Here is a 27,753-nt window from a genome sequence, read left to right as displayed (position 1 = left end):
AAGGAAAGAGAATAGAAAGGAGAAAAGAATAGATAGATAGATAGATAAGATGATAGATAGATAGAATAGATGATAGATAGATAGATGATAGATAGATAGATAGATAGATAGATAGAATAGATGATAGATAGACAGATACATAGATAGATAGATAGATTATAGATAGATAGATAGATACATAGATAGATAGATAGATGATAGATAGATGATAGATAGATAGATGATAGATAGATAGAATAGATGATAGATAGACAGATAGATAGATAGATAGATAGATAGAATAGATGATAGATAGAAAGATAGATGATAGATAGATAGATAGATGATAGATAGATAGATGATAGATAAATAGATGATAGATAGATAGATAGATAGATAGATAGATAGATAGATAGGACAAGCTACTGACATGCTGATTCCTGAGTCCCTATCTCAAAGATGGACACATTAATTCTAATAGCTAAGACAAGGCCTAGGAATCTGAATTTTAATGAAAGGCCAAGTACCTCTCCTACCTCACGTTTTCCTAGCTCTAAACTGTCTTGATTCTAAGGAGCTCCTGGGAAGCTGTGAAAGTCAAAGCTTCTGACTCCTTCTGTGGAGATTCTGGTCAGTGAACCACAGCCTAGGACAGTGTTTCCCAGAGTGGGTCCTCCCAGGGTTCACAGCAGTACCTGTGGTATGCAGCTGCTATTGCTTTGAAACACTGAAACTGAGGCTGGATTTTAAGCCCTACTGCGAGGCTTGGAGAGACATTGTGGAACCCATCTCCTTGGCACGCCATGGCCACTGTACTCTGGAACTCTCAGGAGCTGTAATCTACATGATGCCTGTACAAGATTGGACCCATTAATACACCATTATGAAAGGGAAGCAGGGGCTCTTGCTGCAGAGTCCCACCCTGGAGATATGCAGATAGTTGACAGTTGCTAGGAGGGAGATTTTTTTTTCTGCTTGTGTTAGTTTGTATGAGAACTGTCCCCTCGTAAGATGAAGCATCTGAAAATTTGGTCCCCAGGTGGTGAAACTGTTTGGGAAAGTTTAGGTTGTACAACCTTGTGGTGGTTTAAATGTGCTTGGCCCACAGGAAGTGGTACTATTAGGAGGTGTGGCCTTTTAGGAGGAAGTGTGTCATTGTGTAGGCAGGTTTTGAAGTCCTCTCCTTGCCAGCAGGTCCAGGCTAGAAGAGAGACGTTCTGGTCCTGCCAGGTCTCTCTGGGGTTGAGCAGGATGGTGAGTGTCGACAGCCCAAAAGAAGCACACGGGGCAGGGAGTCTTGTTGAAGCAGGAACTCAACTTTATTGCATCAGCCTATCACTTATATAAACTCAGAGTGTAGGGAGGGAGGTTTTTGGTGGGGTGAAATGACGTAGGAGGCAGGGAAGGGTGACGGAAGGTATGGGGTGACTGACAGGGCCAATGGCAAAGCTCTACATTAGCAGAGGCGGGGCCAAACAGGTCTTGCTGCATCACCCTGGTACAGAAGTGACTGAGACAGGTCTCAAACCTTGAGCCAGGCTTAGGCTCTCCCACAAGGCTGAAAAAACTCGAGCCAGGCTTGGGTTTGTCCTCAAGGCTCAAAACAGGGCTGAAATGAGGCCCAACATCCTCCTATGGACAGGCTCCACTGGGTACAGATGAGACCCTCCTTCTGGCTGCCTGTAGATCAATACATAGAACAGTTAGCTCCTCCAGCACCATGTCTGCCCGCACAATGCCACGCTCCCACCAAGATGATAATAAACTGAACCTCTGAAAGTGTAAGGCAGCCTCAGTCAAGTGTTTGCCTTTATAAGAGTTGCCTTGGTCACGGTGTCTCTTCACAGCAGTCAAACCCAAACTAAGACAAGCCTTCATGGAGAAGTATGCCACTGGGCTTTGTGATAAACAGCCTGGCTTATTTCCAGTTTGCTGTCTTTGTTCTCTGCTTGTGGTTCAGGGTGAGAGCTCACGGCTTCCCGTTTGAGGTGCCATTGCTGCTGCCTCTGCTGGCAGGTTTCCCTACCATAATGTTCTACTCTACTTCTGGGATTAGAAGCCAAAATTAACTCTTCAGTATACTGCCTTGATCATGGTGTTTTAAAGCAACAACAGAAAAGTCACTCCCTGCTCTTGTCTATGGACATGGTGGGAACAGCTGTTTGAACTCCCACCTTGATGCCCAGGAAATCGTGGACTGAAACCTGGAACTGTAAGCCATATAAGCCCTTTCCTCCCCTATCTTGCTTTGGGGTCAGGATATATTTTTTTATATATCAGCAGCTTTGAAAGTAGCACAATGGTACACACTCATTATCAGACTTCTCTCTTACCTACCAAACAGATGCCTGCAAAAGTAAGAGGCCTCGTGACTCGGAGTGTGTATTATTGAATTAAGGAGAGTGGTTTTTATTTTTTGGTTCTATGGAGGTTTAGGCTGTCCTTGACTTGCCTCTGGGTCCCCAGAAGAGGCATTTGGCTCTCTCTGTTGTAAGCAAGTAGCTCCCACATGCGTGTGTCCACTCCTCCATGGCAACCACGGAGTACACCCCTAAGAAGCTAAGTCTGTGGAAAAGCCTCCCACACCAGGAATGGGCCCTGGTCAGGAGGGTCTGTTCCTTTTATTAATTCATCCTCTCCAGCAGACATCTCATTTTCTCACAGGCAGGCTGTGGAGCCTGGCTCCTTGCCCTCCCAATTCACCTCCTGCTTTCCTCCCTGCCAGGCAAGAATAACAGGGAGATCAGAGCAGCTGTCAAGCCTACCAGTCTTTGGGAAAATGAGCCACCGCCTGCTGTTGCCCTATTGAACATCAGTGTGTAGGCTGAGGACCACCCATTACCTCAACAGTGCCAGGAAGGGGAGGTTCCTGTTCCTGTGCCCATGTCCTTCCAAACAGATTCAGGAGGTCCCCCACCCCCTTTTTCTTATAGCTTGTCTGAAACTACACCATCAGTGTGGCATCCTTCCCGTATCTTGGCCTGCCACATATAATTCAGTATTTATTTTATGAGGACATTCTGGCATTGAGGATTCTGGTAGCTTTACATGATTTTTCTGCCTTCCCTCACACACATATTTTTAAAGCTTGGCAGGTGGAGCATCTATCCAGTGGCTCTAACAGAGCATCCAATGTTGAGAAGGACTCATATGTAGAAAAGAGAGGTCTCTGGGTGGCCCAGGAGAGAGCAAGACAACAGTGAGAAGTAGCTGTCTAATGTCAACTTAGACACGTGGCAGCTAAGCAGTTAGTGTGCCCTAAGAACTTCACAGGGGGCACAGTCCAAGTAACACATAGTATGACCACCAGATCCCAGGATTCCATGGAATCCAAGAAGCCATGTAGCGCATCTTGAGTGAAATGACTCTCTGGAACTCGGTGTCTTTATATCTGCCCTACTGGTCAAAGCCCGAGAGATAGTAACTATAGGCACACTCTGTGCAGACAGTGGGCAGCTAGCTACCGATGTGAGTTCCAGAAGAATCTACTTAGCATTTGGAGCTAAGGCTGTAGCTCAGTTGGTGGAGTGATAAGAAAGTCAAGGTTGCCCTTGGCTACAGAGCCATTTTGAGGTCAGCTTGGTCTACATGAAACCCTTTGGCTGGGCATACATGTTACACTTGGGTGTGGCAGACATGATTAAGCCACTGGGTATGTGCGAACACAAGGCACAGAAATGCCTGCTTCAGCGGATTCCACTGTAGTATTGGAAGACGGAACGTGATCAGACACACGGTATGCCGGTGCATGTTGAGGGCTTTGAAGACAAGGAAGCAGGATTCGGGGCTAGAAGTAGTGGAAGATTGTGGCTGTGGTTTAGCATAAACTAGTAGAGATGAAATTTTCATAAATGTCCGAGTGAGGATGTGAGGAAAGTGAACCCTCATTCATCGATGGCATGAGTGAAAACTAGTATGGCCATTATGGAAATAAGTATGGAGACTTCTCAAAAAGATATGGCTCAGCTATACCATTCCTGAGCATATACCCAAAGGACTTTATCCCACCACAGAGATAATGTTAGTATGATCCAGATAAACCATTCCTGAGCAATATACCCAAAGAACTTTATATCCCACCAGAGACATAATGAACAGCTAGATTTATTGATGTCCTATTCACAATAACAAGGAAACGGACACAGACTGATGGCTGGTTAAGTAAACTGATGAATGAATAAAGAAAATGTGGTACATATACACCATGTAATTCTATTCAGGTGTAGAGAAAAATAAATCCATGGAATCTGTAGTAAAATGGGTGGATCTGGAAAATATATTATTAAGCAAGGTGATAAAAGTTCAGAGAAACAAAACCCATATGATCTCATCATGTGTGGATGTTCAGTGTAATGTGTGTACATGTGTGTATGAGCAGGTGTAAGGGTGAGAAAAGCCAAAAGAGCTAGGAAGGGGGCCAGGACAGGGGGAATAGAGGGAGAAGGACTGGGGCGGCCATGAGAGGGAGAATAGAGCAGGAGGAGAAGGGGGAGATTCGAGGGAAGGAAAGGCTATGGAAATACACTTTGTTTAAAAATGCAATAATGATCTCTAATCCCTTAGATGCTGTATTTTTTTTTAAAGGACTATTTAAGAGAATGTACTGCTCTTGCAGAGGGACCGTGTCTATTCCCCTGCATCCACAGTAGGCCACTCATAACAGACTGCAGTTCCATCTCTAGGGAATACGATGCCCTTGTGTATCTATTGACATCTAAAGCACCTGCGTACATGTGCACACCCATTCATAATTTAAAACAAAATCAGTTTGGGGACTAGAGAGGCTACTCAGCAGCTAAGAGCACTGGCTACACTTGGAGTGCACTCAGGTTTGATTCCCAGCACCCACTCGGCAGTTCACAACCATCTAACTCCGGTCTTGGGGATCTGGTGTTGTCGTCCAGCCTTTGCAGGCATCGAGCAGAGACATGGTACACTGGTTTATGTGTAAGAAGAACACCCATCCATATAAAAATGAATAACCTTTTTTTTGTAAACAAAATAAATCTTTAAATTTTTTTGAAAGTCCAGAGAGTCCCATGATATGAGGATTAAGATACAGCATAATCAAGGGAAAGAAGAAAAAGGTGCTATAATACAAAGCACGTGTGTGTGAAGGAGTGATAGAAACGGGAAGCAACTCACACGGGTACCTGGAGTGGAAAGCAGGCCAGGGTAAGAGGACCTGCAGAACAAAGGCCTTGGGGTGAAACTGTACCCCAAGGAGCTTCTGAGCCCTGCCTCAGAGGGGAAAGGACAATAGCTAAAATGTCAGATTTTGTCAGTTATTTGTTAAATGCAGTCACTATGCAGGTCTATGGTGTTTGTGCTTCAATTTGAGAAAGGTCACGTCTGGCTATCATCCTAAGTCTTCAGTGTGCACCAGCCTGTGCCTGTATGTGAGTGTGTGAAGGAAGTGTTACATCATGGTTGGCTACTGTGTATCTCTTCTCAGCTCTACATTTGGAGAGCTGCTGGCTACTGTGTATCTCTTCTCAGCTCTACATTTGGAGAGCTGCTGGCAGCTTGAAATCGACTGTGGTCGATTTACACCACGGGAATGGGCAGACTCTAGGCTCCCTGCTTCTCACCTGCTCCGGTCCTGTCCTAACACTGCCTCTCCTACTCTGCTCCTTCTTGTCTCCACATAGCATGCCGGCTCCCTGTTCCCACAGTTCAGTTTAGGAGTCAGCCATAGCTCCTTCAAGCACCCATTGCTCTACTCAAAGGGCTCAGATTATGATCATGAAGAGACGTCGTCCCTTATAAGTTTCTCCAAGCAGTCGGGTAGCTGTGCTGATCATCATCTTGGGGAAGAGACTTCTCAGAAGTCCCTTAGCAACTTCTCAGGAGCGGAGGTGTGTTAAGCCAGGTGTGTTGTGAGACTTTCTGGGAAGATGAACAGAAGTCACTTCACGTCAGAGGGGGCATTGACAACAGGTCAAAGAAATGATTGTATCCATCATGGAGTTTATTAGGGTTACTTAGAGGAGCACGAGAGACTCTAGGGTAGCCTGGTCAGTGAAAAGTCACCCCAGGATCTGCAGTGACTCTTGCACATTGCATCCCCTGAGTCCTCTCTCCTCAACTTGTAGGCAGCTCCACAGAAGTGTCATTTCCCCAGCAACTGTGCCTGCTCATAGAACCTTCGAGAGAGACCAAGTGAATTTTCTAACTTTCTGAGCTCTTAAGTCTTGGGTCTTATGTGCCCCCTTTCTCCCTCCAGAAAGGAATGTCTTTCAATTCAGAGCAAGTAGCTACTAGACAACCAGGGACTGGCTGCAGGATAGAGGCAACAGGAAAGACAGTGTTTGAAGATAGACACGGTGACAGGAAGGGATGGAGTCAGAGGGAGAATAACCCAAGCTGAGGGAATGTCATTGTCATGGGCAGAGAATGAGGTGAGTTCGAGGGACAGGTATCTTCCCTGTCCAGGAGAAGCCCACTTTCAGAGGCTTCACGTGAGAGATTACCAAACATGCTGTATCTTCTTCAGCTTCCTTCTGTGTCTGAGAGTTCTTTGCTTGTCGATCCACTTCATGGGTTTGGGGGGTGAGTTTAGAAGCTAGTGGTATCTAGTGTGTGTGGTTTGGGGTGGGAGGGGAGCAATGGGCCTGGGGTGTGTGTTTAGCAGAGGGGAGAGTGCATACATAGTGAAGTGGAGGGTGTGTACATGGTTGAAGAAGAGTGTGTACACAGTGGAGTGAGGGTGTCTACATAGCAGAGGGGCGGGTGTGTGCATAGTGGAGTGTGTATACATAGTAGAGGGTGAGTGTATACATAGTGGGGGTGCATACATGGTGGCGGGTGTGTACATAGTGGAGGGTGGGTGTATACATAGTGGGGGTGTATACATTGTGGAGGATGTATACATGGTGGAGGGTGTGTACATAGCGGAGGGTGCATACATATTGGGTATATTAGATCATGGTTTGCTACTGAGCATCTCTTAGCTCTACATTGGATGAGGGAGGGAGTTCTGGCTGAGGGAATCTGGTGCAGGATTGAGTCATACCCTCAGATCTTCCTTCACCAGGACCAGGTGACAACTGGAGGTGGTTAGGGGTGGAGAACAGCTTTGCATGAAGTCCTGGTCATTTTCTATAGCGACTTAGAGTCTGCTGTCCTGGTCACTCTCAGGAGAGTAATGAGACCCTGAGTGTCTCTGGAGCATTGTTTAGGTTGTTCACACCCTTTGTGATGGCCTCCATGCTATAAATCTCCCTGGAATGACAAATGGCGCTTTCCGGATTCTGAACAGAGCCTGCCTTCATTGCAGGAAAAAAAATTCATGTCTCCAGATAAACTTGTTTGCCTTCTTTTATCTGCTACGATGAACTCTGTAACCTAACTATTGACATCGTGGGAACTCTGCCCTGCAGTTTGAATGTAACACCGTGTAAAGACATGCAGAAACAGAGCAGCCCCAGTGGAAATTTCCATTGAAGTTGGCAGAGATTGTTCTTCCTAGGAAATTCTCTTGGATAAGAGGATGTAAATATTTTTGTTCATGCGGAATCTTAAAGAGAACACTGCAGTTAGAAATAGTCTAGGGACTCCTGTTTTTCTGGAAAGTTCTACAGGTTTGGAAGATTTTGTTGGCCGTTTTCTTTTTTTTCCTATGCTCATCCAGAATTCACTATGAACTTGGAGATGACCTTGAATTTCCTCTCGTCCTGCCTTCACCTCCTAACTTGTAGGATTGCAGGTGTGTGCCACCATTTATGTAGTGCTGAGGTAGAAACCAGGACTTGGTGAGTTTTGGGCAAGAGTTCTGACTGAGGCCATGCCTACATGAACAACTACATGAACAGTTTCCTGGACCCCATCTCTTGGCCATGTTTCCTGAATGTAACTACTGTTCTATAGACAGAGACATGTTTCCATTTCACTAAACTGAAATGTCACCCAGGGGACGAGTGAACTGTTCCTAAACACTTCCAACTTTCAAGTGGTGCTCGAAGGGTGACCCAAGGCCACCGCAGAGGGGCACGGGATCTTCTAGTGAAGCTGCTTGCCGCTGACTTGTTCCCATTCAGCCGGGTAAGGTTTTTCTCTACCCCACACCTCTGTTAAAACGCTTTGAGTGGTGTCAAGTTTTGTAGCACTCATGTATTGACGCCATGGGCCACAACTTCAGTTGTCTTTAAAACTTTCTCATTTTGCCATTGGACATGTTCCTGGGTTGTTGTTCTGAGATCTCCTACTGACTGTTCTCACATTTCCACCCCTTAAGAGGCAGCTCCAGAGAGGGGCATCTTCATTGTGTGTGCACATATTCAAGGAAGTGCACATGTACATGTGTACATATGTGTGTGTGGAGACCAGAGGATAGCCTCAAGTGTCATACGTCCACATTTTTATGTGTATGGGGTAGGGAAAGTGGACCATGCCACCAGACAGAAGAACTGGTAAAGTTGAAGTGGGTTCAAAACCCCAGGGACTCTCAGAATTGAGAATGGTAGATGTGGAACCAGCTCCCTGATAAGTTCTACCTGTCCTGGAACACGTAACCATGGCACCCCATGCCACATAGGGACAGTACCTGAAGTCCTTCCCCATGCAAATAGAGTATCCCTAATATCTGACTGAGCCAAAGGGAACCATTTACCCCCTGTTCCCATCCTGCTGCCAAAATGTTTATAAGGTCCCTATCCACATGAAATCAAGTGCACTGGTTGTTTCACCGAGAATCATTTGAGGGTGGCTGTTTTATTGAGCTGTATTACTCGGAGTGGACCTTGGGTCCCCCCAGCAGGCCAGGCTTATGCCCCCTACCTGCAGCCACTCAGTGTGGTTTGCTGTTGATTGGAACTACTGCTGCCGCTAGCATAGGCACTGCAACAGTATCAGGAGAGACTCTGGCTTCCTGCCCTGTATAGGCTTCCCTTTGGAGAGCTATAATACTCTGGCCATTCTGGCCAGACCAAAGTCCCACAGAGTCTTTGTTTGGGCTGGGCCAGAGTTTCTGGGATTGTGTTTTGTCTAACGAACAGTGGCTTGCTGGTGGCTCTCGGTCACCCCAGTGGTGAGGCAGACATAAAGCCTCATGAAGGTACTTTCCCTGCCTGTGTGTCTATATACCATGCACAGTACAGTTCTTTGGAAGCCAAAAGAGGGCTTCAGATCCCCTGAGATTAGAGCTACAGTTGTGAGTCCTCATCTGGGTGCTGGAGACCCAAGTCTTCTCCAAGAGCCGCAGATGTTCTTAAGTGCTGAGCCATCTCACCAGCCTCCTCCCTAACCTCACCCCACTTTGATTTTTTTGAGCTATGGTCTCTTCTTTGTCCAGAGCACACCAAGGATTGGAGAGTGGCTAATCAAGCCCAGGGAATCCCTCTGTCTCCACTTCTCCAGAGATTACAAAGCAGAGCTGCAGGAACTGTTGGCTGGAATGCAGGGAAGTCCTCCAGGATGGCAGCATGACGGCAGGGCCCAATAACACAAGAAAGTCCAGGGTTCCAAGATCTTTATTGACATGGTGGATGGTAGTTGAATCTGGATGTGCACCCCCCACACACTTAAGCCAGGATGGACCTGACTTAAATAGAGAGGGAGAAAGAAAGAGGGTCTGGGAAAAGGAATACATAATTGGCTATGCTCTCTGGCCTTTAGGTAACTCATTAATATGGAAATCTCTTGAAACCTGTAGTCACGCCCTCTACCTGTGTAGGTGACACCTCTTTGGGAGGGGCTGCATAGCCTACGTGAGTGAATGGTGCAGATCAAATAGAGATCTTAGACCTCAAGTCAGGACCCTGGGTTCTGGGGGCATGGCCAAACACCTGCCATTGTCCCATTGGGGTTGGGGTTGGAGGCCTATGCCACAGCAAAAACCAAGACACCCTACATGGCCCCATACAGAGCTTGTTTACATGGGTCATGAGGACTGAGTTCAAGTTCTCATGCAAGCTCTTCCCCAACTAAGATAGCCTGCTAATCCTCTTCCTCACTGTGTTTACAAAGAAGTTTGAGATAGCCCGCTGTGCCTGCAGCTCATGCTTCTAGTTGGGTGGATGCCCCTTCTGGGGCTGGTGTCAGCAGCAGCAGCTGGGTCTGAGGTCCACACTCTGCTCACCTTCCCACGTTTGGATCCTCTGTCCTCAGAGGATGCCATTCCCGGAGAGAGAGTGGCAGCTGTGCCTGCCTAGGAGATAGTTCTCCCCTGTGGGTGACTCTTCCACACCTGAGGGAGTTTGTTTGCCCTGGGAGGGAGTTTTGAGTGGCTCTTTCAGAGTCTTCTGCCTCCTTCCTCTTTGGTGTCCAGGTGTAAGCCTGGACATGCTCCTTGGGGTTTAGAAAGATTTTCCATAGTTCCACACTTTGTCCGTCTGCATTGGAAGCACCAGCCCCTGCTTCATTTCTAGACAAACTGATGGGAGACAATTTGCCACACAGCTTTCTTACTAAGAATACTCTAGAACATGATATGGATCCAGGCTGAATGCGTATGCGCAGAGGTTTGGCCAGATGTTCTGTAGTGTTGCCTGTATCAAGAAGATTCCCTACCTCCTTGGCCCATGTTCCCACCCCTTGTCATGTGGTTTTCCTATTTGCGAGTCAAACATCTTTCCAGTATACATTTCCAAACTGGGGTTGTGTGCAGTTGGCTGTGATAGTAAATGTGTGCAATCTTACCTCTCAGGAGACTGAGGCAGGGAGGATTGTCAGTTCTGAACTAGCCTGGGATACCTAGTGAAGAATCAATGGCAAAGGGTCACAGAATTTGGCTGAGGAGATGGCTCAGTGGGGAAAGTGCTTGCTGTGTGAGCGTGGGGACCTGTGTTCAGATCCCAGCATCCCTATATAAATCTGGAAGTGGTGGTACCTATCTGTAACCCCAGAAGAGGGGCTGTAATGGGTGTATCATGGGGGCTTGCAGGATAGATGGTCCAGCCAAAATGTTGGGCTATAGGTTCAGTAAGAGAAACTGTCTCAGAATACAAGGTGAAGAGTGACTGGAGAAGTGGGTTAACCAACCTCTGGCCCTCATGGGTGAGCACACATGCACATACAAAAAAAAGAAAAAGAGAAAAAGAGAGAAAAGAGGGAGGGAGGAGAGAGGGAGAGAAAGAAGGAAAGAAAGAGAGAGAGAGGGGAGGAGGAGGAGGAGGAGGAGAGATGAAGGGAGGGAGAAAGAGAGAGAGAGAGAATGAAGGAAAGGACTGATAAAGGAAGAGTTTCGAGGGGCTCTTTCAGGGTCTTCTGCCTCCTTCCTCTTTGGTGTCTCTAATTAACTTAGATCCTGAGCACTTTTGGCTCCTACACGCTTTTCAGGTGTGGTTCACTCAAACCTGAAACTGGTGAGAGCCATTTCCACATCTTAGCAGAAAATAGAGGTTTTCTTTCCTTGATGTCATGACTCGACCTGTCTGTCTAACGATTCATCCATCTGTCTGTCCACTCACCCCTCTCTCTATTCATCTCCCTCCCTCCAATAGTTTCTGCTGCCTCACTTGCCACAGACATTGAACAGTGAGCCAAACATGGGGCTTTTTAAAATGGCCACTGCTTTGTCACTTTGCTGGAGCCTTCCAAAGTAGAGGGAGAGAAGATTTGTCAGTAGGTGAGTTCGGGAGGAGTGGTCCATACTGCATTCAGAATGTCAGCACCAGGCTACTGTAAGTCTGAATCCTGACCCAGCCACATATGGTCCTTGAATCTCAGTGCTTCCTTCTGTAAAATGGGATCCCAGCATGCCCTGTTTACAGCTGGCTGTTCTTTCGTCTGTTGCTACATAAGGAGGGACTCTGGACGTTTTATCCTAGGTCATAGTTCTGTGATTAGATGACTCAGGCTAGGCTCAACTGGTTAGTTCGCCTGTCCCATCTAATGGCAGCAGAGGTCATGTTTGGTGGTATTCAGCTGGGTTGGAGGGGTGGGGGAAGTGTCTCAGATGGCTTCAGGCATGCTGAGAGACCAGGACTGTCAGCTAGAATACTCACAAGTGCCTCCCTCCCCTGGCTTGTTAGATTTCTTACACCCTGTCCAGGGCTCTCAAACTAGGTGTGGTCTCAGCTGGTAGTGAGAATGACCAGAGCTGAAAGCAGGCAGTTGTGGCCTGTCTGAAATGGGCTGTACACACACGATGAGAGCAGGCACAGTGGATCTGTTTGGATTCCCTCTCCCTGGAAGAGTGGAAAGAATAAGTGGCCATTCTCACAACAATCCGCCTCCATTACTGGGAGATTAGAGGAACCTCCATTACTGAGAGGCAACTGGAACAGCGACTGGTGTGTACAGGCCCTGGGTATGTGGGACACTGAGAAGTTAGTCTCCGTGTCTCAGGCGCATTTTAGGAGCGGGGATCTCTGTTTGTAATTCCAAGTTCATAATGTGAACCTATAGCAGACTCAAGATGGACGGTCCTCACATTAATTACGGAACATTTAGGGGACAGCCTGGTGAAAAACCTACTGGGAGATTCTTGGAGCCCCCTTCCCTCCCTAGTGTGCAAGAGCTCAGCTCCCAGCTATGCTCACGTGATCCCCCAGGCTCGCTGACAGACCCCCAACACAGAGGAGCAGAGGAGGTGCCCACCTGGCTGCCTGGCTGGCTTACTCTCACGCGGCCTAATTGGTGAGGGCCATTTCCACATCTTAGCAGAAAATGGAGGTTTTCTTTCCTTGATGTCATGATTTGACTGGGAGTTAGCAAAGCTTCAGTAGATTCCTAAATGTCTATTTAAAAAAGAAAAACCAAGGCTTCATCCAGGCCTAGCATGGGGGCTCCCGCACTCTCTTTGTGGGAGGAAGATAAAAGGCTTTGGAGCGTGTCCTCCTTGCTGCCTGAGAAGGAGAACTTGGGCTGGTTAAACATCCCTGGTAATGGTTTCTCTCTGCCAAGGGTTTTTATCTCTTCCTAGAAATGGTTCCTGCCTTTAAATGACTTCCATGGGGAAGAGACATAACTGTAGATGAGGGGATCTGAGGGAATTCGGCCAGGAGGACCTCGGAATGCAGGCAGCCATAGGGTGCCCTGTGCCAAGCCAAGCCCTCCCCATCCCTCACCTCCTCCAAGCCTCACCAAATGGGAAGAGGAATGAGGGCTACTTTTAGCTCTACTTATAAATGGAGAAACTTGGAGCCCAGGAAGACAGAGTCCAGGATCTAGAGTCATGTCCATGGCACCATGAAGAGCTTGATCTCTCTTCCTGTCACCTCCCGGAAGTGCTGATTGACAGCAAAGTGGTCTACTAGGAAGGGACTCTTCCCAGTGGTTCCTCCTACCTTTCAAACCGCAGGCCAAGGCCATTTCCCTTTCCACAGAATAGACAGTTCTTTAATTAGGGGTGAGTGCCTGTCCTTGCCCTGTCTCCCATAAAAGAGCTCAGACTTGGGAAGCCACAGGGATCTACTGTTAAAGATGGTTAATTTATTTAATTCTTTAGACCCTCAGTGTCCCCATCTGTAAGCTGGAATCATAGTTGGTGCTTCTCAGGGTTGAAGTTGGGGCAAATCTTTGCCTATGTGTGTGATCCTGAGGAAAAGCAACTACATTCACTGTGCTTCAATTTTATAAACAAAATCTCTGCCATCATAGCTCAAGAGGAAAGGTGCATGTTAGGGAGATGGCTCAGTGAATAAAAAAACCTTGGCTGGGCAAGTGTCAAGCCCTGAGTTCAAGTCTCTAGAACCAACATAAAAGTCAGATGCCTAGTGTGAGTGCATAATTTCAGTGCTTCAATGGGAAGATGGGAGAGGAAAATAGAAGAATCCTCTGGAAACTAATGGGACAGCCTGGCATACTGTATGCAAACACACACACACACACACACACACACACACACACACACACACACAGAGTCACCATCAGGGATAACACAGTAGAGTTTCCATAGCTAAAATGAAAGCTTTGAGGTCCAGATAATCCACCCAGCTCTCCAGGAAGGCTTTGCTATAAATAGCAGTTGTCAGCCAGGGAGCTCTGTTCCCCCCTCCCTGCCCTCAGCATGGTAATATGGGTACTTGTCTTTCTATTGGGGCAGTAGCATGGGGGAGGGGCTTCAGGGATACCTAGTAAATGCTGGTGTAATGTCCACTCTTTTCTCAGTGTGTGGGGCATCCCTGCACACGAGGTAGCCATCTGTCCCCCAGTGTCACTAACACCCCTGTCCCTAGGAAGACAACTCCAGGACAATGCCACAGATCAGACAGTTGGGTTCCATGTAAAATAGGAACCCAGACTCAGCAGACAGGTCACAGCAGGGCTGGGACAAGAGCCACTTCCTCATCTTGACCATCAGTACCTCCTCATTTGAGCGCAGAAACTACCTTGGAGTAGACAAGTGATCAGTCTTGGGTAAAGTTCCCTCACAAATCCCTAGGGCCAGATGCTGGATCTCCATTTCCCCAGCAAGGGACCATCCCCACCCAGCAGGAACTAGAACAGTTCAGCAGTCTTCAGGGATTGGATTAGGTTCTCAGCTTTCCAGACTAAAGGCAGAAGCCAGCGCTCACAATGAGAGGGAAAGGGAGGGAGCCTGTAGCTCCGTAACTCTGTTCTTGCTTGCCACAGCCTGCAATTAATCATTGCGGTTAACCTGACACACTCGGCTAATATTAATCTGGCATACTCAGGGCTAATTGGAGGCCACGCCTTCCCCTTTTGATTGAAACAATCCCCCTTCTCTCTGCAGTAGCTGCAGTGAGCTCAGCAGTATCCTTGCCATACTGCAGCTTTCCTAGGCAATTGGGTTGACGTTTGTGTGTGGGGGTGGGGGTGGGGGGGAGGGGTGGGAGCTGGCCAGTGTGGGTGGAGCCTTTTATCTAGGGCCAAGGAACAAGTCCCTGGCCACTCAGACATACTAGCCTAGCTCCATTGAGCCTTAGATACAGGCAGAACTAAGCATAGAGCTTCAGGCTCCTCTATCCCTCCTGGGGCAGGCCAGTCTCTGCTTTCTATTGTCACCCAGGATGAGGTTGAGAGTGAACTGCCTCTTCATGCTCTTTGCCTCTCAGGGTTGGTTCATTTCTACCACTGTGGGGTCCTGGCCTCTGTCTGTCTCTCACAGGCCTCAGATGACTCCTGAGGCATGGTGCCCCTAAGAGGTTTAGAGTGGAAAGTATCAGACAGTGGGAAGGGCAGGGACAGAAAAGCAAGTTGGGGAGAAAAGGGTTTACTTAGCTTACACTTCCATATGCTGTGCACTGTTGAAGGAAGTCAGGACAGGAACTCAACAGAACAGGATCCTAGAGGCAGGAGTGGATGCATAGGCCATGCTCTTACACCGAAGGGATGCTGTTTACTGACTTGCTCATCCTGCTTTCTTACAGAACCCAGGACCACCAACTGAGGGATGGCATCACCTACAGTGGGCGGGACCCTTTCCCCATTGGTCACTAACTCAGAAAGTGCCTTACAGCTGGATCTCATAAAGACATTTCTTCAACCTAGGTTCCTTCCTCTCTGATGACTCTAGCTTGTGTCAAGTTGACATACAAAATCAGACCGTGTACAAGGTGAACAAAAGAAAAGTTAGTGTACACATTGTGCTGTGCTGTGTACATACCTGAATAAACTGGGATAAAGCTACGACAGGACAGGGGCTTCCAGAGAATCTTAGCAAAGAGCAATTGTTTTATGCACAAAGGAAAAAAAAAACTCTGCCCCGCCCCCCATGTGTCCCTTACCACCTGCTTCGGGTAGGAAAGTTAGCCCTAGGGGCCATGAAAGCAGGAGGGATGGCCTGCCCCTCACTGGCTGTGATACTTTGGAAAGCAGGCAGGCCCCACACCTTGCCTTGGAAACCCAGTAGAGTTGGTGGCAGAGGCATGGGTGAGCAGGCTCCTAGAGCACAGAAGCAGGAGAGTAGGCCCTGCCCCTTGGCAGCTGCAGCATTAGTTGAACAAGCCAGGCCAGTGCTGGAGAGCTCACCCTGGAGGTGTGGGTGCAGGAGAGCTGTCAGGCTGACTAATTCAGCTACCACCCAGGCTCAGATCCAGGGCTTTGAGCTGGTCCACCTCAACGTCTACCTCATCTATGAACTGCTGGAGACTGTGAAAGGGCTGATTCTGCAGATCCGAAGCTGCAGAATCTCCACGACACAGGGCAACAACAGGATATCTGAGAGGAGTCCCGGAGACAGTCCGGTATTGATGGTGTGGCAGAAGCCAGAGACATTGAACCAGACCAATGACCTTTTGCAGTGAACATCTGCAAGTAAAGATGTTTGGACAAAAGGATATACTGTGGGACACACTGTGACACAACACAGCTTCCAGAACAAGATGCTTTTATGTTTTGTTTTATTTTTTTTTTAATTTTCTTTGAGAGGGGTTGCAAAGGCTGAGGGTAGATAAGGGACAGGGAGATGAGTGGGATTGGGGTACATGATGCAAAATTCACAATGAACCAATGAAGTTCTTTAAAAAAAGAACTCTGGGTCTTTAAGGGTGGCAAACAGGAAGGAGGATTCACAGGTAGTCATGTTAGGCAAGCACCCACTGGTGAGGCTGGATGGCTATTGTTTCTCTGTGGTCTTACTTTAGTGCTGAAGTATCAAAGTTGTCACCTCCTTTCTGGCAAATTCTCATTATGTTTCCAGACAAGTGGTAGGGAGTTGTGTCTGACTGCTGCGGTATGCTCTGTCTCTTTAGGATTGATGAGTCTTGAGATTTCCTTGTTATATTCAAGTTCTTCCACAGCAGACTCACGGCTTTGGGGTCCAGCTGTGGTGTGTGAGAGTGTGTTGTGCTTGAGCTCCCCAACTACATCCATTAGGGTCCCCTTTCCTGTAAGTAATAGAATACTTATCTTGGGCTTAGGTAAGCTATGATGTATTGCCTTAATCACTGAGAGGCAGCTAGTTTCAGAAATGGTTCCCACCCTTTAGGATTCTGTTCTTATTTCTCTATTGAGTCTTTTGGGCTCTGGCTTCCTTTGTGGTTAGCTTTCTCCTTGGCCATTTCTCCTGGTCCCATCGCGGTCATGATGTAATATCTTTCTTACATATTCCTATAGTAGATGCACCTTCTCCTGTAGCAGGCAGTGCATTGCAGGTGGGATGCTTCTCCTCATGTATCCGAAACTATTTCAAAAGGAAGATCCTGGTTCTGGATGGGGTGTGACTTGCTACTATGAAGGAAGGCCACAGATTAGAACTTTCTGATTCTTTTATGAATCAGTACCCTGGCTCTGATGGTCAACAAGAGCTATGGAGGACCTGGATGGTGTAGGGCAGCAGCCAAGGTGCCCAGGAGAATCAGACCAGTGAGAGGCACAGGGAAGCTCTTACCTCCATCAGAAGGAGCTATGGGAAAGAACATTCCCCATATATCTCACAGCTCATTGATGTTTACTTTTCTCTACCCAAGAAATCACTAGAGTCCAAGTGATAAGGTGTGCTGACTTAATCCATCCCCCAGGAGCACATCATGTTAAGCATCAGACTTTATTCCATGGGAGAATCTGGCAGAAGGAGAAGAGGCCCAGAGGAGAGTCTAACAGCCTCAGCTGGAACAGCAGGGAAAACCATGTTCAGGTGGGTAGTCAGCCGGATCCTCTAGCCCACTTGAGAACATTAACCCTCAGGGAAGTTCCCCAAATTTATTACATGATGTGCGAGGCAGGTCACCAGGGCTTTTGGGCAGAAACTTGTGTTTTGTAGGTAGTTTGAGCTTTGTGGGAACCCATGTTGTGTAGGTGGTATCATTGGGGGTGCAACTGTGCCCACTTTGTGGGCATTGCCTTTGGTTGCTGATAACCACCATACCAGGCTTGAGTGTTTGGGACACTGCAATTATAACAGACAATATGTTAACTATTTACTCTCAAAACCCGTAGAGAAGAAACTTCCCGGCCTCTCTTAAAGAATAGCAAAGCTGAGAGAAAAACAAACACCATGGATGCAGTCTTCCCTCATGGAGCAGCTGCTGTGGGTGGGTGCATCTTCCCCTGTAGCAGATACTGTAGGTAGGATGCTTCTCCTCATGTAGCAGAAACTGTTTCAAAAGAAAGAGCCTGGTTCTGGGTGGGGTCTGACTTGCTACTGTAAAGAATGAACAGAGATTAGACCTTTCTGATTCTTTTATGAGTCGGCACCCTGGTTCTGATGGTCAGCAAGAGCTATGGGGGACCTGGATGGTGTAGGGAAGCAGCCAAGGTGCCTAGAAGAATCAGACCAGTGAGAGGCACAGGGAAGCTCTTACCTCCATCAGAAGAAACTAAGCCACCAACAGGCCATCACAAGAGGTCTGCGCTCAGCCTCAGGGGATCTGGAAGGTCGTCTGGATACTTCTGCCATCTAAAGCCTGAATATAGCCTGCTGAACCTTGACCCCCTCATGCCTACAGGCAATTCCAGCATGTATCATTTCCCAAGAATGCTCGTGAAGGGGAAACTGAGCCGATGGTGTCTCTGATCTAGCTTCCTAGTATCCCACAAGGTCATGTAGTCAGTCAGCCTGAGGGTCGTAGCAGCCTCAATGCCCTTCCTTCACCACATACAGAATTTCTGATCCAGCCAGGCTCCCTCTGATTACCCAGGCAGGTGTATCTATCTGATGGCTTACCCAAACCAGGTGATGATTTCACCTTTGACCTGTGAGGGTCCCCCACCCCTAATTGGCCCGATGTTGCACACCAGTAGTCCCAGGATACAGAGGAGCTGGGAACCAGGGTCTCTGTTGACAGTGACCTGGGAGACTGTGTCGGGGAGGACAGCTCATTTATTGAAATAAAGGGGCTAGAGTATATAGCTCCTCTATGTAATCTCGATTCAGCAGGGAGGGGAGAAAAGGGGACAAGGGAGGAAGTATTGTAATGGGGACAGGGATCTTCCAAGCATATCCCTTAGATTAACAGACTGCCAGTCACATGATTTCTGAGAAGACAGTTTTTTTTCTTTTTTTGAGGGGGTGGAGTATGGGGTTGTGGGAGTTGGTAGAAATTCAACTGGCGGGCTGGAGAGATGGCTCAGCTGTTAAATGCTAGGCTCACAACCAAAAATATAAGAAATTCAACTGGCTTTATCATGATGATGTGGCCATTGACTCTATAAAGTTGAGCAGGCTCAAGCCTGATTTGGGCAGGGAGTGTCTTCACTCCTGCTGTGTTCTCTGAGAGCTGTCCAGGGGTATGGGCAGTGCTCTACCATCCCTTATCTGGCTTGGGAACCCATACATCTGAGTTATGGGCTCCTTACAACCATCTTCAGAAATGGCCTTAGCCCCTTTATAGCGTGTCAAGTCCAGCTTCTGTCTGCTGGGAGCTAGATGTTAAGATTTCTTGGGTTTGATCAGAAGTACATCTGAGATAAATGTAAAACAGGCAGAGAGTGGGAATGACAAGCAGAGCCTGGAACCACGGCTAGGACAGCTTTAGCCATCTCCACTGGGAGATCCAAGCTAGAGATCACTCGGTCCCAGGCTGGATGGTGGTAGCCAGGCTCTTACCTCCTCTGTGGTCAGTCATGAGCAAGTATTGGTTGGGAAACATTGAGGTCCGCTGCAGAGCTGATGGATGTCATGGGTACCAACTGCCCACCCTACACCTGGCCAGCAAATTTTTTCTTGAACTTGTGGGACTACTTGACCACACTGCAGCTAGCTAACAGACAAGGAACCAAAAGCCAGGGGTTTGGAGTCAGGTTTCCAGTGATTCAGTCCCTCTGTGTCACCCCTTGTTTGGCAGCATGAGCTGTGTAAGGAGTCCAGTGTTGCAATGAGGTGCCCTAGAACTGCCATCACGCTGTGTTGTTTGGGTAAGTCATATCATCGATTATTCATCAATATCCATCCATTAACTCAACAATATCCATCATTCTATCCAAACATCCATTCATCTATCTACCCATTCAACCGTCTCATAATCCCATTCACTCATTAAAATGCAGGACCCTTTCTGGATGACAAATTCTGTGATAATCCCTAAGAGTAAGCATAGGCTGTGATCTGGTGGGGCCATTGCATGGAGGGCACCAGGGTCCACAGCAATATTGAATGATACAGGATCATAGGATGGTGGTAGGGGTTCCCAATCCATCATGGAGTAAAGTGGGTGCCACCCTAAACCTCAGCTTCACTAGGAGGAGGAGGAGGAGGAGGAGGAGGAGGAGGAGGAAGAGGAGGAGGAAGAGGAAGAGGAACAGAAGGAGGAGAAACAGGAGGAGGAAGTTGAGTGCACGGATCTTTTGAATCCTCTTTCTACTCCATCAATTCAAATTTGGGTCAAGATTGATGAACCACAGAGTTGACCTCATGAGAAGATAGTGTCCTCTTGACATTGCAACATTATGCTGTCATCAACAAAGTTCACACTGGAGAACCACAGAATTGAGTTCCAAAAATAAAACATGCATATGATAAAACCCACAGAGACATAGATGAAGATGTTCTGATTATCAGACTATTGAAACAATGGACTCCAAAGAAATGGGACACTTCCCTCAAGGGCTCTCACACTGGAGGAGGAAAAGCCACCAGCCAGAGGGTGAGTTTGTCTCCAAGAAAGATTTTTAGGCAATTCTCAGGACTCATCAGACCTCCTGTTAGGCTGACCACCTGACTGAATAATGGGTCAGTGGTGGGCGGTACACCTTATCCAGGACTGCTTATGTGTGGACAGCCTTCTACCTCTTTTTAAACTTTGATCTCACTTCAAGACCCCAAGGATGGAGTGGAAGACTCTCTTTGATTCTCTTCCTAATGTGGTCCTCTTCCTCCTCCTCCTTCTTCATCTTCCTCCTTCTCTTCCTACTCCTTCTTCTCTTCTTCATCTTCCTCCTCCTCTTCCTCCTCCTCCTCCTCTTCTTCTTCTTCCTCTTCCTCCTCCTCTCTTTTTCTATCAATTTGGCTATTTAATTGGCTTCTTGAATATTGGTGGCTGAGCTTGACTTCTTGGGGGTACAAACTGAGCCCCAAGCCCAGTGATCTCATGTTTTAGGTAAGTTGGGCTGTTACATGTTGCTATCCTGGGATGCATGTAGCCCATGGGTCAAAGACTGACAAATCTGGTAACCCAACCTGGAACCTATAAGCCCAGGCATGGTGCTGCAGCCTCAGTCTGCTTCTTGCCTGGTCAGCCTTCTCTATGGATCCCCACACTGCCTTCCTTGGGAGTGCCTAGTGAGCCACCATCTGACCTTAAATGGGGCTGGTGCTCTCTCCCCCCTCCTTCTAAGTGCTATTGGTACAAGAGTTGGGGTTGAAAGTGAAGCCATCCTTGTGGGAGCCATCCATTAAACAACAGACATCCATCAGATGATGCTCAAGTCCTGGAGAAATGACCAAAGTCATTTAAAAAGCCAACCAACCACCCAGTGTCCCACCAGCCATTTCCCTCATCCAGCTATGCCCAGACCCATGACCTTGAAAAAGCCCCGTATCTCACTGTAAATTATCGCCAGAAAAATCTATGGTCAATTAAACAAGCAAATGTTCCTCTTGCACTTTTAACTTCCGCTCCTCTTAAATAAGCTCTGGCCTGACTTACCGGAGAAGACGCTGGACTCTTGCCTGTTCTCTTCATCAGGCTAAACATTTGCCCCTGTGGCACGGGCTCGGGCTTGGTTCTTAAATCAGCACAGACCAAATTCACCCAGGATGAACCTCTGATCAGTGATAATAGCAATGACCTTGGAGAATTCCAATTGGTGCAAATCACCTGGGGACTGCGGTCAGCAGTCAGCATCCCAGCTAAAATAGCCCGCTAGGTAATTCACTGGTTTATTACCCAGAAACTAAAACAGTAATGGAGCCCATGGCCAACAGGAAGGCATTTCAAAGGGGAAACCTTTTTCTCTTGCTGTAGCATGTGAATCCTGAGATTCTTCAGCTTTTCTTTAGCTATTTGTAGCCAGCAGAGGAATGCAGACTTAGCCTTGGTGGGTTTAGTCACCAAGGAATCTATCAACCATTGTATTGAGCATGAATACATGTACAAGGTTTGCTCTTCCCCATGTGTGTATGGTATACATGTGAATGTATACACATGATGACATACGTGTAGGTGAAAGGATATGTATATGTATGTGAGTAAGTGTGTGCAGGTGTGTGTGTGTGTACATGTAGGTGTGTGTATGTGTGTGTAACTGTGTGCAGGTGTGTAGCCCCAAGGTTGATTTTTGTCATTGTTGCTTCTGTTTTTAATCATTTTATATATGTGAGTACAATGTAGCTGTCTTCAGGCACACCAGAAGAGGGCATAGGATCCCATTACAGACGGTTGTGAGCCACCATGTGGTTGCTGGGAATTGAACTCAGGACCTCTGGAAGAGCAGACAGAGCTCTTATCTACTGAGCCATCTCTCTAGCCCTTTGACCCGGGATGTTTTAATCAATCACTCTCCTCCTTATATGTTAAGGCAAGGTCTCCCACTAACCCAGAGCTCCTCAGTTCACTCCCACTCGATCAGCTTGCTCTGGAGAGTCCATGTCCATCTCCCCAGCACTAGAATTACAGACAGGTCACCATGCCTGTATAGCATTTATGTGGGTGTTATGTGGATACTGGGGATTTGAACACAGGTCCTCTCTCTTGTATGGGAAGGCTTTGCCCACTGAGCCATTTCTTCAGTCCCTTGACTTCTTTCTCTTATAATTATTCCTTAACCAGTATAACCACTATTTACATGGCATGAACACTGTACTGGGTGATACACACAACCTTGAGTCATGGTTTGTACCTGAAATATCCCCGGGAGGTTGTGTATTAACACCTTGATCCTCAGTTGGTCATGTTATTTTTGGAGTTTGTGGAAATTGTGGGATGTGGGTATAGCTGGAAGTAGGTTCTTGGGAACAGGTCCTTGGAGATGTATTATCTCTGGCCACTTCCTGTCATTCTCTGCTTCTTAGCTTGTGGTGTAAATGAAAGTTTCTGGGAAGAACCACACCTTACACTAAACTTTCTACACAGCTGACTGACTGATTTGAACTTTAGTGACTGTGGACTGGTTGGGAAGTTGAAGGTTCAAAGGCGCGTTGTAATTTATCTTGACTGATCCTTAGCCCACCATGGAGCCATTTCTTGCCTACCTCTGTGCTAAATCTAACAAACTTGTGACTGATTAACAGGTGAACGCTTCTAGAAGGTAGTAACAAAACCCTAGTTTCTGCCAAGTGAAGGGGTAATAATGTCATCAGATGGCATCTAAGACCAAGAACTGAGACTCCTCTGCCTTCCTGTAATCCCCTATTCTACGTTTCTACCAATGTACAGGGAGAGTGCTTTAATTTATAACTTCTTCTGTCATTATAAAAATTTCTCAGAACTGCCACCTTTGGAATGTAGAAGTTGGGATGAACTGAGTCTCTCTTCCCTGAGCTACATCACTCAACTTGACTCCAGAAAAAGCTCTTATTCACTTTGACTTGTGAGCTATGCTTTTGCACCAACAACCACTATGTGACCTCCCCATTGTCCCACCTTCCTACTGCCATGGGATTCTTCTGACAATGTATGAGGCCAAATAACAACAGGCTGACCCCTCTGAAACCATGAGCCCAATAGATCTTTCTTCCCTTAAGTTGTTGTTGTATTTGGTCACAGTCATGCAAACGTCACCCATGCAGCTACATGCGATTTTGCCATGAGGATAAGATATGGGCCAGGGAGATACTCCCTCAGTGACTAAAGCACTCACTGGGCAAATACAAGAACCAGAGGTTGGGTCTGTAGCCCCCATATAAATGTCAGTCAGGTATGGTGTCTAGCTTGTAATCCTCGTGCACGGTATCCCTGGAGCAAGCTGGGGAAGTGTGCTGAACAGGTCCATGTAGCACACCCTTCCCCAGTGGTCTCTTCTGCAAGAGTCTGCAAGTGGTCACTCTGGGCTTTTCTTCTCCTGCAGTAGAGAAAGCTCCCCAACAGTGGTCCTTTTGGCTGGCTTTGCACAAGGGACATGGTCATGAATGGGTGGGCTACAGTATTTTGAGATCATGCTTTCTAACTCGGGAGCTATGAATGACACCCCCCCCAAGTAAAAACCTGTCTGTAATCCCAGTTGAATCCACAGCAACACCACACGTTTTCTGGTTGCTCTGGGTTGCCCTGGCCTTGCCTTGGGAAAATTGCCACAAGAACGGTTAGGATTCCAAAAGCACTTTATAATGTGTGGATTCTGTTTCTAGAGTTACCCCCAACACCGTGGCTAAGAACCTTTTATTTGGACTTGTACACCTTCTAAAATAAGTGTATTAATTTTTAGGTTTTGCGCACATAATACTGAGAGCCATGATATTAAACTATGAAAGGCAAAAAATTTAATAACTATAAAGAGACCTATAAACGGATATTATCGTATTTTCTCCCAGCCTTCTAATTTTTTCTTTTAACTCCCACGGATATGCTCCCACTTTGGAGGTCATGCCCACAGAGACTGGGACAGGAGCTTTAGCCAATGAGAATATGAAGTCCTTGCCCTAAGTTTGTCTCTTCTTCTCCTTGTCCTGGTCAGCAATCTCCATTCTCAGAGAGACCCGGGCTCTTAGGATCAGAGTGCAACCTTGGGGTTCCCTCTTCTCTCCCATAATGTTTGATGTTGTGTTTTGTAGACTAGGGGAACTAGGGTGGGCACAGCTGGCTGCCTCTTGCCTCTCAGGAATGTTCTGTGGGGCAGCCACGGGCACCAGGCTGTATGGGTTGCCTCTTGGCCGGGAAGGGTTTGACTGCTTTTCTTGAAAGTTCTCAGCCTGAGTTAAGGAATATGAATCACCCCATGTTGATTTAATGGTATGAAGTATTGCTGGAGACGGCTTCCTCACCTGTAAAATAAGAAGGTTGGACTGAGCAATTGCTGGGGCCCTTCCTGCTCTGACAAGCGAGGTTTCCAGAACCCCTAGCCACATGGTACTGTGGGCACAGATGACTGAGGTAGGAGGGAGCCAGGGAGGGAGAGGAAAAACCCTGTTAGAAAGTTAATCTCCCACTGGGTTTTTTTACTTGGAAAAGAGCCCTAGAATGTCTCAACACACCCCCAGTCCTTGTATGACTAACAGCCCTGATTCTTCAGTGAGCTTACCAATACGCTCAAGGAGCTAGCCCACTGCCTCTTTTCCTAACCTCAGCTTCTTTTCCCTTTTCAAAAGACAGGGTTGGTCTGCAGGGTTTCTGTGGCATTCTCTAAGAAGAGTCTGAAACATTTTTCTTTTATTCAAAGAACAGGCAGTGTGTAAATTTTGCTTACTCAGTAAGTAGAGACATGCAGGCTTAGAAGATGGTAACGTTCCTCTAACTTCTCTCTCTAGGGGTGGGTGAGGAAGGAAAGAGTGAGAGAGCAAAAGAAATGGCTTACTTACGTGAAGGTGAATCGAGTAGGGATTAAAAGAAAAAGACTCAGAAGTAGGAACAGGGAAGCCATGGGGACTGGTAGTCACAGAGGGATCCCAGGGAAGGAGGTCATGTAGGCAGGAAAAATGGCCTTTGGGTAGGAGGCAGGTGGAGAAGGAGTTGAGGGAGATGTCCCTGGGCTCCATCACCCTCCTCTCTGCCACAGCATCTCCCGCCAAGCCTTCCAGGATGCACAACAGACCCATGGACGACAATGTACAACAGCCTCCCAGGGGAGAAGGCATTGCCCCTGCCCCCAGAGTACAGAAGACTACTCAGGAAGATGTAAAACTCCTCGATCTGTGTAGACTATGGTCACAAACACTTAACAGCCATTGTCCATAAGGGACCTTTGTAGCATTTGGAGAGAAAGCAGGCTCAGAATCAGTCACACAGGGATGTGTCCTGGCTCTGCCACAGGCAAACTGTGTAACGTTAGACTGATTGCTTAACCCACCTGCTCCTTAGCTTAAAATATGAATATAGGTAGATATTCTAATACAAATTGTGTGGGCCTATCCTGGGGATTAGTGGTAATAAATGAGAAATGGCTGTCGAGCTGGCGTGCCACTAAAGCTGGGTTTTAAGTGTCGCACAGGAATTATTTGCTCAAGATAGGTGGTACTCTGGGGCTGGGGAAAGGCTAGGTCAGTCTTAGTTTGTGGCCCCTCACCATCCCACGGTATATGGTAACGGCCTTTTCTTCTTCTCCATCCTTCCCACCCAGCCTTAAGGAGGAGTTACTTTACTCTTCAAAAGGACAATTATTGGCGGAATGACTCCCTGAGGAAGCACAGGTCGTTGGTGGAATGTACTGAGACATGAAGTGGCCGGATGAGAGGCCAGGGAAGAGAGCAGAAGCTTGATGAACCCTGGTCAGGTGGGTGCCTCATTTCCTCCATTTTATTTCACTGGTGTGTGTGTGGGTGCGTGTGTGTGTGCGTGTACAAGCAGAGGCCAGAGGATGGTATCAGGGATCTCACTGTCACTCTCCACCCTATTCCTTTGAGACACAGAACCTGGAAATAAGCTGGCAGCCAGTAAACCCCGAGGATTTCTGATCCCCACAGTGCTAGGGCTATGAGTGAGAAAGGCCACACCTGACATTTTACGTGAGGACTGGGACTTGAACTCATGTCCTCAGGGTTGCTCTTTTCCTTGTCTTTCTATCCTGCCTCAAGTTTGTTTGCACTTATTGATCCTATTATGTAAAATAAGGGCGGTGTGACCATGGCATTGAGACACTGTGACATCAGTACCAATACCAAGAGAGCCTTAAGTGACTGGCAGCCACGGGGAGTGTGTATGTCAGGGACATGCCTGGCAAAAGGAATGATCTGAGTCCTGGGTTAGATGAAGCAGACGGCAAATTTCTTGCTACTCAGACCGACATGTGATTTAAAAGCTATGAGATGTTTACTTCTGGAACTTTCCATTTCCTTTGTTTAGCACATGATTGATAATCTGAACTGTAGAAGCCAAACTGTTGCAAAGGGTCTCCTGGGCTCCTCATTAGCAAACAATAGGGTTCCCTCCATGCCGAGAAGTTGAGCCAGACTGCTCAGGTCCTCCCTGATGGGTGGACCATCTCTTACCAGGAGTTTGCACCCAGAGGACAGTTTGGACTAGCTGCTGCTTCCCCAGATGCTGTGCGTACCTGAGCTGCTTTCAGAGTAGAGAGGCATCTAGCATGCCCTTGCCTTGGGGGTGCATCCAGGCTCTCCCAGTGTCCCTGTGGTGCCACCTCTGTAGAGCCTCACGGTGGGACAACTTGAAGCCTTAGCTGCTTGCCACTGAAGGCTACCCTGGGCTCTGTTGAAAGACCAGCAGAGTGATTCTGCAGGTGTTGGGGTGGGAGACCCTGTGGAGCTGGAGGCTTCAGCCCTGAGTTCATTTGCATGAAAATCAGGGTTTCTGTCTCTGCAGCCACACACTCAGGCATGCTGGGAGGAGAGGGTTTGGTAACAGATGAAGTGGATCAGGGCAGCAAGCCAGGAGCTCTGCCTTGAAAGGGTCAACAATGAGGGACTCAAGGGTCATTCTCTACGAAGCACAGGGATGGACCCAATGTCAGCAGAGAGAATTTTCTAGAACTAGCTCTGGTTGGGCTCTTTGCAACTGGGTGGCCTCCAGCTAGACATTTAGATTTTCTGAGCTTTGGTGTGTTTCATTTAAAATGGCCATGATGGGGCTGGAGAGATGGCTCTGTGGTTAAAAGCACCTGCAGCTTTTCCAGGGGACTGGGCGGGGCACCACTGCCTATAGCTCCAGGAAATCGGATGTTCTTTTCTGGCCTCTACAGGCACCAGTACACATGTGGCCTACTCTGCAGACACACAGTCAGACACATACATAAAACCTTAAAAGCTTCTTCTTCCTCCTCTCCTTCCTTTTCCCCCTCCTCCTTCTCCTCCTTCTTCCTCCTCCTCCTCCTCTTCCCCCTCTTCCTCCTCCTCCCCTCCTCTTCCTCCTCTTCCTCCTCTTCCCCCTCTTCCTCCTCCTCCCC

Source organism: Grammomys surdaster, unplaced genomic scaffold (assembly GCF_004785775.1).
Source record: "Grammomys surdaster isolate TR1022 unplaced genomic scaffold, NIH_TR_1.0 169, whole genome shotgun sequence".
Classification (NCBI taxonomy): Eukaryota; Metazoa; Chordata; class Mammalia; order Rodentia; family Muridae; genus Grammomys; species Grammomys surdaster.
This window is presented reverse-complemented; position numbering follows the sequence as displayed.